Below are 17,659 nucleotides of genomic sequence, written 5' to 3' on the forward strand. Positions count from 1 at the left end.
TTTCGATTAATAACAAAAAAAGTAAAAATGTCAGCAGCAATGAAATACCACCAAATGAAAGCTCTATTAGTGAGAAGAAAAGGAGGTAAAATTCATTTGGGTGGTAAGTTGCATGACCGAGCAATAAATGGTGAAAGTAGTGTAGGTCAGAAGTGTAAAAAGTGGCCTGGTCTTTCAGGGTGTTTAAGCACTGGGGGCTGAAGTGGTTAACCCAGTAAGAACATTCCTTTGAAGAACACTGAGGAACATTGCTTAGAAAGACCAAGAACTTTATGAAGAATTTCCTCCAAGAAGCTTCTCTCATCAAATAAAAAGTCTGTGCTGTGTGTCGTCTCCATGATATAAATGGTGATTGGGGGAGAAGAGGTCGGAGGAGATGCTCTGTGTCTTTAGTTGTTTAGCTCTTTTGCTATTTGTTTAAAAGCTTTTTAGCAAATGCTGAGAAGCTTGTGAAAGAATAGAAAAATACACATATCAACAATATTGTGATTTATTGTTTATCATCTTTTTGTAAGTAGGCTGATTTCTTCTTGTATGTTTAGAGAATGATGGATGTTTTCTATGGAGCTACAGATTCAGAGCTTGGTGGGTTTTTATTCTCTGTTTTACAGTAGCTCTATAGCATAGTGGGTGTTCCCTGTGTATTCTATATTTCAAGACTCTAATCTGTACGCTTCTCGGCCTTTTGGTTAAGATCAAGTGTAGTATCTGTTCTTATCAGTCTGCCTTTTCTTGCCGGCCCAGGTCCTTGTGGGTACCCCCTGCACTCTGCCTTTGAGCATCGTTGATTAAATTCAGCTTCAGCTCACTGCTGCTATTGGGTGTAGGGCTATTCCCCAGGGAACAAGAGTGCTCTGGTCCCCGACCTCCTCTTGGCCTGTGGCTTAATAGTCTTGGTGTACGACGTTAGACAGTGCTTACTTGGATCTCGACAGCCCGAACATTACGACTGGAAGATTTTCTCCGACTGCGATTCAGGAGAAGATTTTGCGAAGACTCGACGAGGACTGAAGACTCCGGCCTGAAGACTCTGGCCTCGGGGGACCCCGACGAGGAAAAGAAGCTCGGCGAAGCTCTCCCCGGAAGAAGCTCCGCCCAGCAAGAAGGAAGCCGCAAAGCTCCACCCCCTGCGGCAAAAGGACGCTTTGCGAAGACACCACAGGAAGAGGGCTAGAAGGAAGTAGCCATGGCCACAACCTCCAAGACCAAGAAGGATGCTGCAGGACCGGCCAAGAAGACCCAAGCCACCAAGCCCCCTGGACCCTCTGGGGCCGGACCGGACGCCTCTGCCCGGCAGAAAGGCGGCGGAAAGCCCGGCCAGGTCGCCCCTTCACTGGAGCCCTGGATGCGGCAGACCGTCGCCATGAAGCTGAAGGAGGTGGATGGAAAGACCCCAGAGATGACCGAGGAAATCTTCTGCCAGAAGATGCTGGTGGACCAGGGATTTTCAAAGCCAGAGACCCTCAGCGTCCAAGCCTTTATGACCGGGATCTTTTACGTGACCTTCGCGTCAATCAACATCTGTAGAAGATATTGGGAGAAGGTGAAATCGGCGGCATCGGACTCCACATTTTCTCACTTTGTCGGGAATTGCCCCATTCAGAGGGAGGAAAGAAGGATTACGGTGTCTATGAGGAACCCACACACCCCCGGCAAGGACATCACCACTTTCCTGAATCGATTCTGCACAGTGGTGAGGGAACCCACCCACATCCTGAACGGACTCGGCTTCTGGACCGGAAAGTGGTCAGCAGTCGTGAAACTGAACAAGGACGCGACTGCAGAAGACGGCCTCCAGCACCTGCCCCAGTCTTTTTCCCTCGGAAACTCCCACGGCCTCATCTACTACCCGGACATGCCACAATTCTGCAGGAAGTGTGGACAGAAGGGCCACGAGATGAGGAACTGCAAGGAGGATCCCTGCCGAATCTGCCGGGTCACAGGTCACGAGACCAAAGACTGTCCAAAGAAGGTGGCGTGCAACCTGTGCGGGCTGGCCTCCCACGTCTACAAGGACTGCCCAAAGAGGGACCGCACCTGGGCTTCAGTCGCAGCCAGGGCCCCGGCCACCCGGAACACCCCACAAGCCGCGGCCCAGGCGGCAACACAGCCCAAAGAGAAGCCACCTAAGAAAGAGGGTAAGCGGACATCTCCCACCGCCCATGCTCCCGTCCCCTCCTCCTCCTGCCCAACCGCCCGCCCTGTCGTCACCACCACTGAGGTTATCCACATCCAACTCCCCACCACCTCAGTGGCCCCCTCCCGTGCCCCCAGCCCAACCCGCCCCGTCGCCACCACTACAGCAGAACTAACCTCTCCTCCAGCTGCTGTAGCCCTCTCTATGGAGGAATTTCCCCCTCTTGTCTCCCCAGATGTCAGCCAGAGGAAAGGAAAGAGGAAGGGTAGGGACAGCCCCATGGCTGACCAATCCAAAAAGAAGATGATCGAGGTAGAGGACGTGGCCTCAACCAACAAAGAAGAAGAAACAGAACAGCAGAAGGAAGAACCGGTGGCCACCAACGAGGACCCCCAACAGCAACCCCTCCACCCCCCCAGTAGCCTCGACGAGACCGAAGTGGAGGAAATAGTGGCCAACGGGGCAACCGCCGATCCGATGCGGCTACAGATTACTCTGGACGAGATCGAAGCCGCCTTTGCGCTATTACAGGGGCAACCTACAGATAGCGGACAAGAAATAGAGGGACCGCCGGACGTCCGGAGTGGTAACGAAGCTGTATCGTTCTCTGCTAACCTTTTTCTTCCTCTTACATGATGGCAAACTTTAACCTTTTTTCCATCAATGTTAGGAGCATTAGGGATCGGACTAGACGTCAGACGATACTAACCTTCCTTACCTCTCAGGTTGCCGACGTTTACATGTTGCAGGAGTGTGCTTTGCCCCCCTCTAGGTCCTACAACCACCTGGCCAGGCAGTGGTCCCATGGCCCCTCCTATTGGTCCGGTGGTGGCAGCTGCAAGTCGGCCGGGGTTGCCATCCTCCTCAGGGGAAACGCGTTCACACTTGACTCAGTCCAGGAGCTCGTCTGCGGCAGGCTTCTTGTCGTAGACGGCTCCTGGGCGGGAGAGCCGGTTAGGCTCATCAACGTGTACGCCTCCCCTGACAAGGGTGAGCGGCTGGAGTTATTCCAGGCCCTACGACCGCAGCTTGCTACCACCAGGGCCGTAGTGATGGCCGGGGATTTCAACTGCCCGATAGAGGAGGACGGACGCAGCTCCGGGACCTCAAGCAAGCTAGACGTCACTTCCAAACTGCTTATCGAGATGGTGACCGAGGCGTCCTTGCAGGATGTTGTGGGATCCATGGGGAACGGCTCCATTAATTATACGTGGTGCCGGCCTGATGGCTCACTCCGTTCTCGGATCGACTTCGTGTTTGCCTCTCGGGCAGTCAGGCAGTGTAGGCACTCTATGGTCCCCTGCTTCTTCTCCGACCACAGGGCCATTCAGGTCCAGTGCACCCTAGGCACCGGGTTCCCCCCGGGCCGTGGGTCCTGGAAGCTGAACTGCGCTCTGCTGAGTCGGGGAGATGTGCTGGCGGAGCTTAGGGATACCTACATAGCCTGGCGGAACGACAAATGCTTCTTTAAATGTACTAGTGACTGGTGGGAGTATGTTAAAGTCCAGTTTCGTTGTTTCTTTCAGGCCAAGCAACAACATCAGGCGTGTGAGAAAAAGAAGGCCTTCAGAGCACTGCAACGTGAGTTGCGGTCCCTGCAAGATCTTCACTGGTGCGGCTGGGACGTAGGGGAGGACCTGGATAAGACCAAAAAGAGCCTGAAAAGGCACTTTGAGGAGGAATCCAGACGAATCGTCTTCCGTTCCAAAGTGGAAAACCTGGATAAGGATGAGAAGTGTAACTCGTTCTTTTTCAGGAAACTCCACGCCGGCCACACGCCCCTGAACGAACTCCGAGACAAAGACGGCAACATGTGTTCGGGGAAGGAGGAAGTAATGGGAGTAGTCACAGACTTCTACAGCGACCTCTACTCCCTGAGGAACACCGACCAGAAGGCCGCCGATAAATTCCTGTCAGGTATCACTAACCACCTTGACCCTGCAGGTACGGAGGCCATGGATGACCCTCTGACGGTGGGGGAGGTGCTCTCTGCCGCTAGATCCTTTAGGCCCGGCAGGACCCCGGGCAGTGACGGCCTCCCAGCAGAGCTCTATGTAGCGCTGGGGGACCTGATCTGTCCGGACCTGTTGGAACTCTATGGGGAGATGGTGGTGGAGGGTACAATGCCCCCATCCTTGAGGGAAGGAATGATCACGATCCTGTATAAGCGGAAGGGGGAGAGATGTGACCTGAAAAACTGGCGTCCCATCTCTCTCCTGAACGTGGACTACAAGATCCTCGCCAAGGTACTAGCTAATCGGCTAAAGGTCGTCATCGGCGGAATCGTCCACCCGGACCAGACCTGCGGCATTCCCGGCCGCAGGATCGCAGACAGCCTCGCTCTTGTGAGAGACACGGTGCACTACATCCAGGACCGCCGTGTTCATGCCGCCCTGGTCATCCTGGACCAGGAGAAGGCATTCGACCGGGTCTCTCATGAGTTTATGGGCAAGGCGCTGCGCAGGCTAGGTCTAGGCAGGAGGTTCTGTTCTTTTGTTGACCTGATGTATTTTGACATTTGCAGCACGGTGTTGGTGAACGGCTGGAAGACTGACCCCTTCCCTATCCTCTCTGGGGTCAGGCAAGGCTGCCCTCTCTCACCTCTCCTTTTTGTTTGTGTTATAGAATCCTTCGCGGAGGCTATCCGACAGAACGGGGAGATCAGAGGGATCACCGCACCAGGACCAGGACACTACGAGGTCAAGTGCTCGCTGTACATGGACGACGTGACCGTCTTCTGCGCTGACCGGCGTTCGGTGACTGCACTCGTCCAGACCTGCGAGGAGTTCGGACAAGCTTCAGGGGCCAAAGTCAACTGCGGCAAGTCAGAAGCCATGCTCTTCGGGGACTGGCAACTGGCCTCTTCTGCCCCCTTCCCATTTACCATCAAACCAAACTTCATCAAAATTCTGGGAGTCTGGTTCGGGAAGGAAGGTGCAGCCCTCAAGTCTTGGGAAGAACGCTTGGCCAAGGTGAATCAAAGAATCGGACTGTGGAGCCTTAGACACCTCACGATTGAAGGTAAAGCACTCGTCCTGCGAAATGAAGTTTTGCCTGTGCTACAATACACCGCACAGGCATGGCCCCCTCTTGCCACCGTTTCCAGGGCCATCACCAGGACAGTGTTTTGCTTCATCTGGGGATCTAAGATGGACAGAGTGAAACGAGCCATCATGTACAAAGAGCCCCGCAAGGGCGGAAAGGGCATACCGGACCTGCCCACTTTACTGCGGATTGCCTTTGTTTGTGACAGCGTTCGTCTGACTCTGAGAACTGCTAACGGCTCTGCGGGCAAGGCTATGTCCCGTTTTTTCCTCCTGCCCCTCTGGAGGGGTCTGGGTTGGGACAGGTGGGACAGCTCCATCCCTTACAACTGGCACGCTCCCTGGTTCTACGGGGACGTCGTCAGGTTTGTGAGGGAACACCAGCTGGAGGGCCTCAAACCCGACCTGGGGAAGCCAAAAACTATCCACAAACTCATCAGAGCAAAGGACGTGGTCGAGTCAATTCCAGGGATCCAGGACGACACACTAGAGACAGTTTGGACTAATGTGTCGTCAAACAGGTTGACTAACGGGCATAAGGACTTGTCATGGATGGCCATTCAGGGAGGACTGCCAATCCGGTCATTCATGCATGCCCGTAACCTGTGCAAAACCCGGTACTGCCCCAGGTGCCCTTTCGTGGAGGAAACATCGCACCACCTGTTTTGGGAGTGCCGCTTTGCACAGCACCTGTTGGATGCCCTGGAACATGAACTCAAAGACTCAGTGCCCAGGAACAGCCTGCAACACACTTCGGTGCTGTACGGACTATTTCCTGGGATTCATACTGTTGGAGCCATCCAGGAGGCCTGGCGCCTTATGAACTGTTTTAAGGACGCTATTTGGTTTGCTAGGAACCGGCTCATTCTCAGGAGGGAGAACAAGTCCGTCCTGGACTGCCGCAGACTTATCCATAGTATGCTGCAGGACTACAACATCTTGGACGTCGACGAAGAAGAAGAGGACTAAACCCCTCTCCTTCCCCTTCTCCCCCCGTTTGTATTTGTCTTCTTAATAAAGCGAAGGGCACGTGATCCCCCATCCCTACCCCCTCCTTCCCACCTCCCCTTCCCTAATCACTGTCTAAATGCTTTGTTGGAAGGTTTTGTGATTGAATAGGTATGCTAGTGTAGCATTCATTGCGATGTATAGTGTAGGTTAGCCTGTGCTTTACATAACAATGCCATGCTCGCAAAGACGATTGTAAGTAATTTATTATGTACTGTTTCATGGCCTGTGCTGCGTCACAGTACTAAAGTATGTATGTATGATGACTGATCGTAATAAAGACGTTTCAATCAAAAAATCTGTTTTTAAATTCAGAGCCCTGCTAGGATGTAGAGCAGAGAACCGCATAGCAAGCCTAGGATGTATGGCTTGGGTTTCAAGGTTCTATCGCTAGGTGACCAAGGCCTCTGCTGGATCTAAGCCAGGGGCTGAGATGTTTTAAAGCCCGAGGTGCAGAAGTGCCCCAGGAGTGGTGACCCTTGGGTGCCTGAACTCACTGGGTGTGGGAGCCCACTGAGTGACGGCACTTTCTCACATTTTGAGGGCACAGTCAAGCGTTGCTCGGCTTCGGTCCAGAAAAGATGAGGAATTTTTATAATTCCGGACGAATGTCTGGGCCGTAATGGCACACATTCACTTATTTATTTTTTTATGTTACTGTGTGTTCAATTTCCACGTTTGTTTTGTCACTAGGATTTCTTGGGTACGGCTTGCAGTACTCTGTAGATTCAGAAAGTATCCCGTAGCGGTCATGTGTGACGTTGAAAAGATGTTCAACCAGTTTCATGTGAAGAATGAAGATAGAGACTTCCTGAGGTTTCTATGGTGGGAGGACGGAGATACAGATTCAGAGCCAGCAGAATACAGAATGAAAGTACACTTGTTTGGAGCAGCATCATCTCTAGGTTATGCCAATTATGGTATGAAGTACCTGGCCAATCAGAATGAAAAGGGTTGCCCATCAGCAGCAAATTTTCTGAAGAAAAACTTTTATGTAGATGATGGTCTCATAAGTCTAGAGTCCACAGAATCTGAAATCAAACTAGTGAAAGAAAGCCAAGAGTTATGCGCAAGAGGAAACCTGCGCCTTCATAAATTCATCTCAAACAACAGAGAGGTACTGGAATCCATCAGTGACTCTGAACGTGCATCAACAATGAAGAATGTAGATCTAAATTATGATCATCTTCCAGTTCAGAACGAACTTGGATTGGGAAGGAATGTAGAGAATTACAAGTTCGTCTTTGAAGTATCTATTGAAGAGAAAGTTGCAACTAGACGTACCATTCTTTCCGCAGCGGCTTCTATATATAATCCATTAGGATTCTTGGCCCCAGTGATCCTCAAAGCAAGATAAATACTGCAAGAATCATGCAGACAGAAGTTAGGATGGGATAAACCCATACCTGAAAATTTGACGCCAAGGTGGGAGAGACAAATAGGAGACTCAAAACTTGACAAAAAAGGAAAACGTCTCACTACTCCACTCAGGTTGGAACATCCTATACAGAAGTTAGTTGTTCTACTTGAGAGTGATGAAAGACACTCGAGAGCTGAGAACATGATGGAAAATTCCTCAAATTCATGTTTAAGTCCTACTACTGAGAACATAGAATTATAGGTAATTTTGGTGGGAGTGTAGCTGGCCAGCTAAGACCTGTCCTAGGTTAATAACATAGCTTATATTTTATACAGCTAGACCTGCCAATAACCTTAATACAGTTCCTATGTTTGTGTGTTAAAGACAAAAGCAGAGTTATTTACAGTGACTTCATGTTTGGATGTCATATAATAGTTATATTTTGTGTCCACAGAAGCAGAAAAAGATATTTTGCCTTTAAGAGTCATTATATAATGTAAGGTAAGCTCAATGACACAGAAGACACAACAGAAAGGATAGAGTTAAACTGTTGTTGCTAAGCAGGAGTCTTGAACCAATCCTAGCTAGCCTCACACAGCCCAGGAGTTTTGACCTATCATAGCCAGCCTCACACACAGCTTGTGTGGGAAATTCCCCTAGCAGGAGCTGCTGGAATCATTATTCACCAGAGAGAGGAGCTGAACAGACACGCACTCTCCTAAGAGCTGTGTTTTATTGAAGCAAGAGGCCAAAATAGGTATTTAAAACAGTTATATAATATTCCTACTGTTAATATAGTGATTAGAACTGTATACTGAACTGGTTATATGTATGTTTACTTACAGTTCCACCAAACCACAAATTCAAATTCCGTATTGCAATCCAAATTGCATACAATCCAAACAAATTGCATACAAATGCGAACTGCTCATACCAGATCATAAGCAAGTGTATAGAGCAAACTTCAAACCAAGTAGAGTAAGTGAACTATTAGTTAGACCTCAGATATACCTCTCAGAGAGATTATAAAGTGCTTAAATAACTTAAAGTGAGCGTACAGATACTCAAGAGAGAAATATATCCACCAGTTTATGATGAATGACGAGATTGTCATTCATCATCTTATGCATACCACCATTTTGTGATATCTTTTCAACACGTGCATCAGTTTGCCTCAGTTCCGCCTCTATTCCGCTTTGGATTCGGACAAAAAAAAAGCTGCTTGCAGCGTTTTGGTGTCCATCTGACAGAACTGAGCCAAACTGACCCGTTCCAGCACACAATGTAAGTCAATGGGAACGGAACGGTTTTCTATGACACAATCTGGCACAATAGATAACGGATTCGACCTCCATTGGCTTTCAATGGTGTTCAAGACGGATCCGCACCAAACATGAGAGTGAAAGTAGCCAAAGGAAATGCCTTCTATTTTTCCAAAAAGAAGAATTGATTGTAGAGGCCATGGATTGTTCAGGCAGTTCATATCACAGAGAATGATCATATTGCTGAGAATGGTCATGGGTGGAGCTATGCAAATTTCTATTTGGCTTTCCTGGTACTCCTTTGGAGGGAATGTTCCTCACACAAACAAATATCACTCATTGCTGCTGCTGTTGAGTGCAGGGCCAATCCCTGGGAGTCAGAGCGACCAATCTCTGATCACTTCTAAGCCTACTCAATGCCAATGTGGGTCTGCAGCTTGACTCTCTGCTTCCCAACCAGGAAAAGATCTAGGACACCACCACTGCCACGGAAGACTTACACAAGGGTCTAATTTTGATCTTTGCTAAGGAAGCTGGAGAAATCTACATAGCTCCACCCATTTGTACAGCTAATTAGAGAAATCTGCATAGCTTCATCAAACCCAAATCTACTTGAAAGACCATGATTTCTGTTGATTAGCATGAAGGACTGCGTTGTGTCAGACATTGTTGTGTGATCAGGGAATACTGTATAATAAGACAATCCTCGTCTTGGCCTGATACTTCTAGGTCCTGATCAACTTTTAAGGATGTTCCTTAACCCAGTAAGAACATTCCTATGAAGAACACTGAGGAACATTGCTTAGAAAGACCAAGAACTTTATGAAGAATTTCCTCCAAGAAGCTTCTCTCATCAAATAAAAAGTCTGTGTTGTGTGTCGTCTCCATGATATAAATGGTGATTGGGGGAGAAGAGGTCGGAGGAGATGCTCTGTGTCTTTAGTAGTTTAGCTCTTTTGCTATTTGTTTAAAAGCTTTTTAGCAAATGCTGAGAAGCCCCAGAAGCTTGTGAAAGAATAGAAAAATATACATATCAACAATATTGTGACTTATTGTTTGTCATCTTTTTGTAAGTAAGCTGATTTCTTCTTGTATGTTTGGAGAATGATGGATGTTTTCTATGGAGCTACAGATTCAGAGCTTGGTGGGTTTTTATTCTCTGTTTTACAGTAGCTCTATAGCATAGTGGGTGTCCACTGTGGAGCTGCAGGTTTAGGTCTCAGTGGGTGTTCCCTGTGTATTCTACTTTTCAAGACTCTAATCTGTACGCTTCTCTGCCTTTTGGCTAAGATCAAGTGTAGTATCGAGAGGTGCTGCCTTGGTCTTGGCCGGAGGTGCCCCGGGTACCCGGACCCTCGGCCTCTGGTGGAAGCTGCAGTTGATAGCTGCGGTGGAAGCCAGTGCTGCTATTGGGGGGACGGCTTAGTCCCGGGGCAACGGGGAGCGAACACCTACCTGCCCACTGATTCTTTGGTGGGTGAGGGTTTTTTCCGTGACCCTGAAATAGATGGCGTCTTTGGAGCCTTCGGAGGATCGAGGTCCTAATGGAGAAGAAGTTCCAGTTTATGCCAGGATTAAGAACGCTATTCGCTTTATTTTGGTGGATCCTCAGAAGAAAGAACACGGACTTTCCTTTCTGGTGGAGAAGATCTTGTTCAGCTTATCAGGTATTCAAAAGACTCAAGTACTTTCGATGTTAGAATACCCTAAGAGAGGATGTTACGATGTTGTACTGAATACTGAAGAGGATTGTGATTTCCTTTGGAATAAGCTAAATGCATGTAAAGCTGACCCTATTTTGGAAGGTGTGTGTGTGATTCCCCACCATCCAAGAAGAGAAAGACTTTTGATTGTGCAGATGTACAGTCCTTTTGTACCAGAGGAGGACATTGTTTTTTTCATTTCTAGATTTTGTGATGATGTGGTTTGTGTTGGGAAAATTTATAATCAATACGGGTTTTGGACAACAAAGTGGAAACTTTTGGTTAAATTAAGATGTGATGCGGATGGGAGGTATTTGTTCCCTCCCAATCGCTTTAGAATTGGTTCTGTAAACGGCGACATTTTATTTGCGGGAATGCCGCCCTTTTGCAGGAAATGTAAAAGATATGGGCATGAAAAAGAAAATTGTTCCTTTCTATGGTGTGCTAAGTGTGAGTCGGATGGGCATGAAGCTAAAGATTGCGCAAAGGGGAGATGTTGTAATTTATGCAGGAGTGACCAGCACTTCTATGGTACTTGCCCTAAGAGGAAAAAGAAAAAGACTAGGAAATCTGATGTGGAGGCAGGTGGGAAAAAAGGGGAGAAAGAGGAGAAAGTAGAGGAAATGGCTTCTGAAAAAGATCAGAGTGCTAAGAATATAAATGTAGAGGGAGGGGAGATTCAAAAAAATCTCCTTGCTAAGGATTTGGAGTTGAAAACCTCTAGTGGGGAGGGAGAGTCGGCTTCAGAAGAGAAAGGGGAAAAAGAAATATTTCAATTACCTGCGAGGTACGAAGAATGCAAGGCATTAATGTATAAGCGATATGGACAGGGTTTACAGAAAGCTCGGAATTTTATATTGACAGTGTATGAAAAAGACCCAGAAGACTTTTTTGAGAGATATAAGGTAGAGGATTGGTTGAAGAATGCTCTCATGAATAAGATTGATTCCTCAATGGAGGAGTTAGTTACTTTACAGGATGCAATGTTAATATGTATTGGACTTTGTGGGATTAAGTGTTGATCCTAAAAAGTGTTGAATTATTTTTATTTTATGTTATGCCTTATGTCTTTATTTTGTTTTATCTTAAATGGTTTTTTCGAAAACAAGAAATATAAATAAAAAGTAAAAAATGATTGATACGGATGATGAAGCGTCAAACATACAGTGTTATAACACAATATGTGGGTCTTCTGACGCTATCAACTAAAAAAAAAAAATCAGTTTTTAGATTCAGAGCCCTGCTAGGATGTAGAGCAGAGAACCGCATAGCAAGCCTAGGATGTATGGCTTGGGTTTCAAGGTTCTATCGCTAGGTGACCAAGGCCTCTGCTGGATCTAAGCCAGGGGCTGAGATGTTTGAAAGCCCAAGGTGCAGAAGTGCCCCAGGAGTGGTGACCCTGGGGTGCCTGAACTCACTGGGGGTGGGAGCCCACTGAGTGACGGCACTTTCTCACATTTTGAGCGCACAGTCAAGCTTTGCTCGGCTTCGGTCCAGAAAAGATGAGGAATTTTTATAATTCCGGACTTTCAATGGTGTTCAAGACGGATCCGTTTTGGCTATGTTAAAGATAATAGAAACGGATCCGCACCAAACATGAGAGTGAAAGTAGCCAAAGGAAATGCCTTCTATTTTTCCAAAAAGAAGAATTGATTGTAGAAGCCATGGATTGTTCAGGCAGTTCATATCACAGAGAATGATCATATTGCTGAGAATGGTCATGGGTGGAGCTATGCAAATTTCTATTTGGCTTTCCTGGTACTCGTTTAGAGGGAATGTTCCTCACACAAACAAATATCACTCATTGCTGCTGCTTTTGAGTGCAGGGCCGATCCCTGGGAGTCAGAGCGACAAATCTCTGATCACTTCTAAACCTACTCAATGCCAATGTGGGTCTGCAGCTTGACTCTCTGCTTCCCAACCAGGAAAAGATCTAGGACACCACCACTGCCACGGAAGACTTACACAAGGGTCTAATTTTGATCTTTGCTAAGGAAACTGGAGAAATCTACATAGCTCCACCCATTTGAACAGCTAATTAGAGAAATCTGCATAGCTTCATCAACCCAAATCTACTTGAAAGACCATGATTTCTGTTGATTAGCATAAAGGACTGCGTTGTGTCAGACATTGTTGTGTGATCAGGGAATACTGTATAATAAGACAATCCTCGTCTTGGCCTGATACTTCTAGGTCCTGATCAACTTTTAAGGATGTTCCTTAACCCAGTAAGAACATTTCTTTGAAGAACACTGAGGAACATTGCTTAGAAAGACCAAGAACTTTATGAAGAATTTCCTCCAAGAAGCTTCTCTCATCAAATAAAAAGTCTGTGTTGTGTGTCGTCTCCATGATATAAATGGTGATTGGGGGAGAAGAGGTCAGAGGAGATGCTCTGTGTCTTTAGTAGTTTAGCTCTTTTGCTATTTGTTTAAAAGTTTTTTAGCAAATGCTGAGAAGCCTCAGAAGCTTGTGAAAGAATAGAAAAAAACATGTATCAACAATATTGTGACTTATTGTTTATCATCTTTTTGTAAGTAGGCTTATTTCACCTTGTATGTTTGGAGTATGGTGGATGTTTTTTATGGAGCTACAGGTTCAGATCTTGGTGGGTTTTTATTCTCTGTTCTACAGTAGCTCTATAGCATAGTGGGTGTCCACTGTGGAGCTGCAGGTTCAGGTCTCAGTGGGTGTTCCCTGTGTATTCTATATTTCAAGATTCTAATATGTACACTTCTCGGTCTTTTGGTTAAGATCAAGTGTAGTATCTGTTTTTAGATTCAGAGCCCTGCTAGGATGTAGTGCAGAGAACCGCACAGCAAGCCTAGGATGTATGGCTTGGGTTTCAAGGTTCTATCGCTAGGTGACCAAGGCCTCTGCTGGATCTAAGCCAGGGGCTGAGATGTTTGAAAGCCCGAGGTGCAGAAGTGCCCCAGGAGTGGTGACCTTGGGGTGCCTGAACTCACTGGGGGTGGGAGCCCACTGAGTGACGGCACTTTCTCACATTTTGAGCGCACAGTCGCACACACCTCTCTTTGCTCGGCTTCGGTCCAGAAAAGATAAGGAATTTTTATAATTCCGGATGAATGTTTGGGCCGTAATGGCACACATTCACTTTTTTTTTTTTTATGTTACTGTGTGTTCAATTTTCACGTTTATTTTGTCACTAGGATTTCTTGGGTACGGCTTGCAGTACTCTGTAGATTCAGAAAGTATCCCGTAGCTGTCATGTGTGACGTTGAAAAGATGTTCAACCAGTTTTTATGTGAAGAATGAAGATAGAGACTTCATGAGGTTTCTATGGTGGGAGGACGGAGATACAGATTCAGAGCCAACAGAATACAGAATGAAAGTACACTTGTTTGCAGCAGCATCATCTCCAGGTTACGCCAATTATGGTATGAAGTACCTGGCCAATCAGAATGAAAAGGGTTTCCCATCAGCAGCAAATTTTCTGAAGAAAAACTTTTATGTAGATGATGGTCTCATAAGTCTAGAGTCCACAGAATCTGAAATCAAACTAGTGAAAGAAAGCCAAGAGTTATGCGCAAGAGGAAACCTGCGCCTTCATAAATTAATCTCAAACAACAGAGAGGTACTGGAATCCATCGGTGACTCTGAACGTGCATCAACAATGAAGAATGTAGATCTCAATTATGATCATCTTCCAGTTCAGAACGAACTTGGATTGGGAAGGAATGTAGAGAATAACAAGTTCGTCTTTGAAGTATCTATTGAAGAGAAAGTTGCAACTAGACGTACCATTCTGTCCGCAGCGGCTTCTATATATAATCTATTAGGATTCTTGGCCCCAGTGATCCTCAAAGCAAGATAAATACTGCAAGAATTATGCAGACAGAAGTTAGGATGGGATAAACCCATACCTGAAAATTTGACGCCAAGGTGGGAGAGACAAATAGGAGACTCAAAACTTGACAAAAAAGGAAAACGTCTCACTACTCCACTCAAGTTGGAACGTCCTATACAGAAGTTAGATGTTCTACTTGAGAGTGATGTCCTAAACCGTAGGATATGTAGGCTAATCTCTCAATTTTAAAATCAGTTTGAGGGTTTAGTAAGACCGCAGAGTGCACCTGTCTTTGTTATTTTGTTATATTGATTATCACATCCACATAATTGCTATCTTGTGTAGGATGTCTATTGTGGTACTTGTGGTTCGCTGCGGTCATCCTCCACTGTAAGCATTTTTTATGGGTATCGTTATTAGCAACGGGCCACAAGTGCAGGATCTGCTCCCCTATATACACTGCGTGCAGAATTATTAGGCAAATGAGTATTTTGACCACATCATCCTCTTTATGCATGTTGTCTTACTCCAAGCTGTATAGGCTCGAAAGCCTACTACCAATTAAGCATATTAGGTGATGTGCATCTCTGTAATGAGAAGGGGTGTGGTCTAATGACATCAACACCCTATATTAGGTGTGCATAATTATTAGGCAACTTCCTTTCCTTTGGCAAAATGGGTCAAAAGAAGGACTTGACAGGCTCAGAAAGGTCAAAAATAGTGAGATATCTTGCAGAGGGATGCAGCACTCTTAAAATTGCAAAGCTTCTGAAGCGTGATCATCGAACAATCAAGCGTTTCATTCAAAATAGTCAACAGGGTCGCAAGAAGTGTGTGGAAAAACCAAGGCGCAAAATAACTGCCCATGAACTGAGAAAAGTCAAGCGTGCAGCTGCCAAGATGCCACTTGCCACCAGTTTGGCCATATTTCAGAGCTGCAACATCACTGGAGTGCCCAAAAGCACAAGGTGTGCAATACTCAGAGACATGGCCAAGGTAAGAAAGGCTGAAAGACGACCACCACTGAACAAGACACACAAGCTGAAACGTCAAGACTGGGCCAAGAAATATCTCAAGACTGATTTTTCTAAGGTTTTATGGACTGATGAAATGAGAGTGAGTCTTGATGGGCCAGATGGATGGGCCCGTGGCTGGATTGGTAAAGGGCAGAGAGCTCCAGTCCGACTCAGACGCCAGCAAGGTGGAGGTGGAGTACTGGTTTGGGCTGGTATCATCAAAGATGAGCTTGTGGGGCCTTTTCGGGTTGAGGATGGAGTCAAGCTCAACTCCCAGTCCTACTGCCAGTTTCTGGAAGACACCTTCTTCAAGCAGTGGTACAGGAAGAAGTCTGCATCCTTCAAGAAAAACATGATTTTCATGCAGGACAATGCTCCATCACACGCGTCCAAGTACTCCACAGCATGGCTGGCAAGAAAGGGTATAAAAGAAGAAAATATAATGACATAACCTCCTTGTTCACCTGATCTGAACCCCATTGAGAACCTGTGGTCCATCATCAAATGTGAGATTTACAAGGAGGGAAAACAGTACACCTCTCTGAACAGTGTCTGGGAGGCTGTGGTTGCTGCTGCACGCAATGTTGATGGTGAACAGATCAAAACACTGACAGAATCCATGGATGGCAGGCTTTTGAGTGTCCTTGCAAAGAAAGGTGGCTATATTGGTCACTGATTTGTTTTTGTTTTGTTTTTGAATGTCAGAAATGTATATTTGTGAATGTTGAGATGTTATATTGGTTTCACTGGTAAAAATAAATAATTGAAATGGGTATATATTTGTTTTTTGTTAAGTTGCCTAATAATTATGCACAGTAATAGTCACCTGCACACACAGATATCCCCCTAAAATAGCTAAAACTAAAAACAAACTAAAAACTACTTCCAAAAATATTCAGCTTTGATATTAATGAGTTTTTTGGGTTCATTGAGAACATGGTTGTTGTTCAATAATAAAATTAATCCTCAAAAATACAACTTGCCTAATAATTCTGCACTCCCTGTATATGCACAACTGCATGTTGGTTTGGGCACGTCCTGCTTGTTTAATACCACGCCATTCTTTTTAGTTTGTATATATGAAGTACCTGGCCAATCAGAATGAAAAGGGTTGCCCATCAGCAGCAAATTTTCTGAAGAAAAACTTTTATGTAGATGATGGTCTCATAAGTCTAGAGTCCACAGAATCTGAAATCAAACTAGTGAAAGAAAGCCAAGAGTTATGCGCAAGAGGAAACCTGCGCCTTCATAAATTCATCTCAAACAACAGAGAGGTACTGGAATCCATCAGTGACTCTCAACGTGCATCAACAATGAAGAATGTAGATCTCAATTATGATCATCTTCCAGTTCAGAACGAACTTGGATTGGGAAGGAATATAGAGAATTACAAGTTCGTCTTTGAAGTATCTATTGAAGAGAAAGTTGCAACTAGACGTACCATTCTTTCCGCAGCGGCTTCTATATATAATCCATTAGGATTCTTGGCCCCAGTGATCCTCAAAGCAAGATAAATACTGCAAGAATTATGCAGACAGAAGTTAGGATGGGATAAACCCATACCTGAAAATTTGACGTCAAGGTGGGAGAGACAAATAGAAGACTCAAAACTTGACAAAAAAGGAAAACGTCTCACTACTCCACTCAAGTTGGAACGTCCTATACAGAAGTTAGTTGTTCTACTTGAGAGTGATGAAAGACACTTGAGAGTTGAGAACATGATGGAAAATTTCTCAAATTCATGTTTAAGTCCTACTACTGAGAACATGGAATTATAGGTAATTTTGGTGGGAATGTAGCTGGCCAGCTAAGACCTGTCCTAGGTTAATAACATAGCTTATATTTTATACAGCTAGACCTGCCAATAACCTTAATACAGTTCCTATGTTTGTGTGTTAAAGACAAAAGCAGAGTTATTTACAGTGACTTCATGTTTGGATGTCATATAATAGTTATATTTTGTGTCCACAGAAGCAGAAAAAGATCATTTGCCTTTAAGAGTCATTATATAATGTAAGGTAAGCTCAATGACACAGAAGACACAACAGAAAGCATAGAGTTAAACTGTTGTTGCTAAGCAGGAGTCTTGACCAATCCTAGCTAGCCTCACACAGCCCAGGAGTTTTGACCAATCATAGCCAGCCACACGCATAGCTTCTGTGTGAAATTCCCCTAGCAGGAGCTGCTGGAATCATTATTCACCAGAGAGAGGAGCTGAACAGACACGCACTCTCCTAAGAGCTGTGTTTTATGGAAGTAAGAGGCCAAAATAGGTATTTAAAACAGTTATAGAATGTTCCTACTGATAATATAGTGATTAG

At 45.7% G+C, this 17,659-nt stretch overlaps 2 pseudogenes; both read left to right on the top strand.

The window, feature by feature from the left end:
- Nucleotides 1-669: 669 nt before the first annotated feature.
- On the top strand, nucleotides 670-871 carry LOC121000083 (annotated as a pseudogene).
- A 9,205-nt stretch (nucleotides 872-10,076) lies between these two features.
- Nucleotides 10,077-10,219, top strand: LOC121000103 (annotated as a pseudogene).
- Nucleotides 10,220-17,659: the final 7,440 nt, after the last annotated feature.

Source organism: Bufo bufo, chromosome 4 (genome assembly GCF_905171765.1).
Source record: "Bufo bufo chromosome 4, aBufBuf1.1, whole genome shotgun sequence".
NCBI lineage: Eukaryota > Metazoa > Chordata > Amphibia > Anura > Bufonidae > Bufo > Bufo bufo.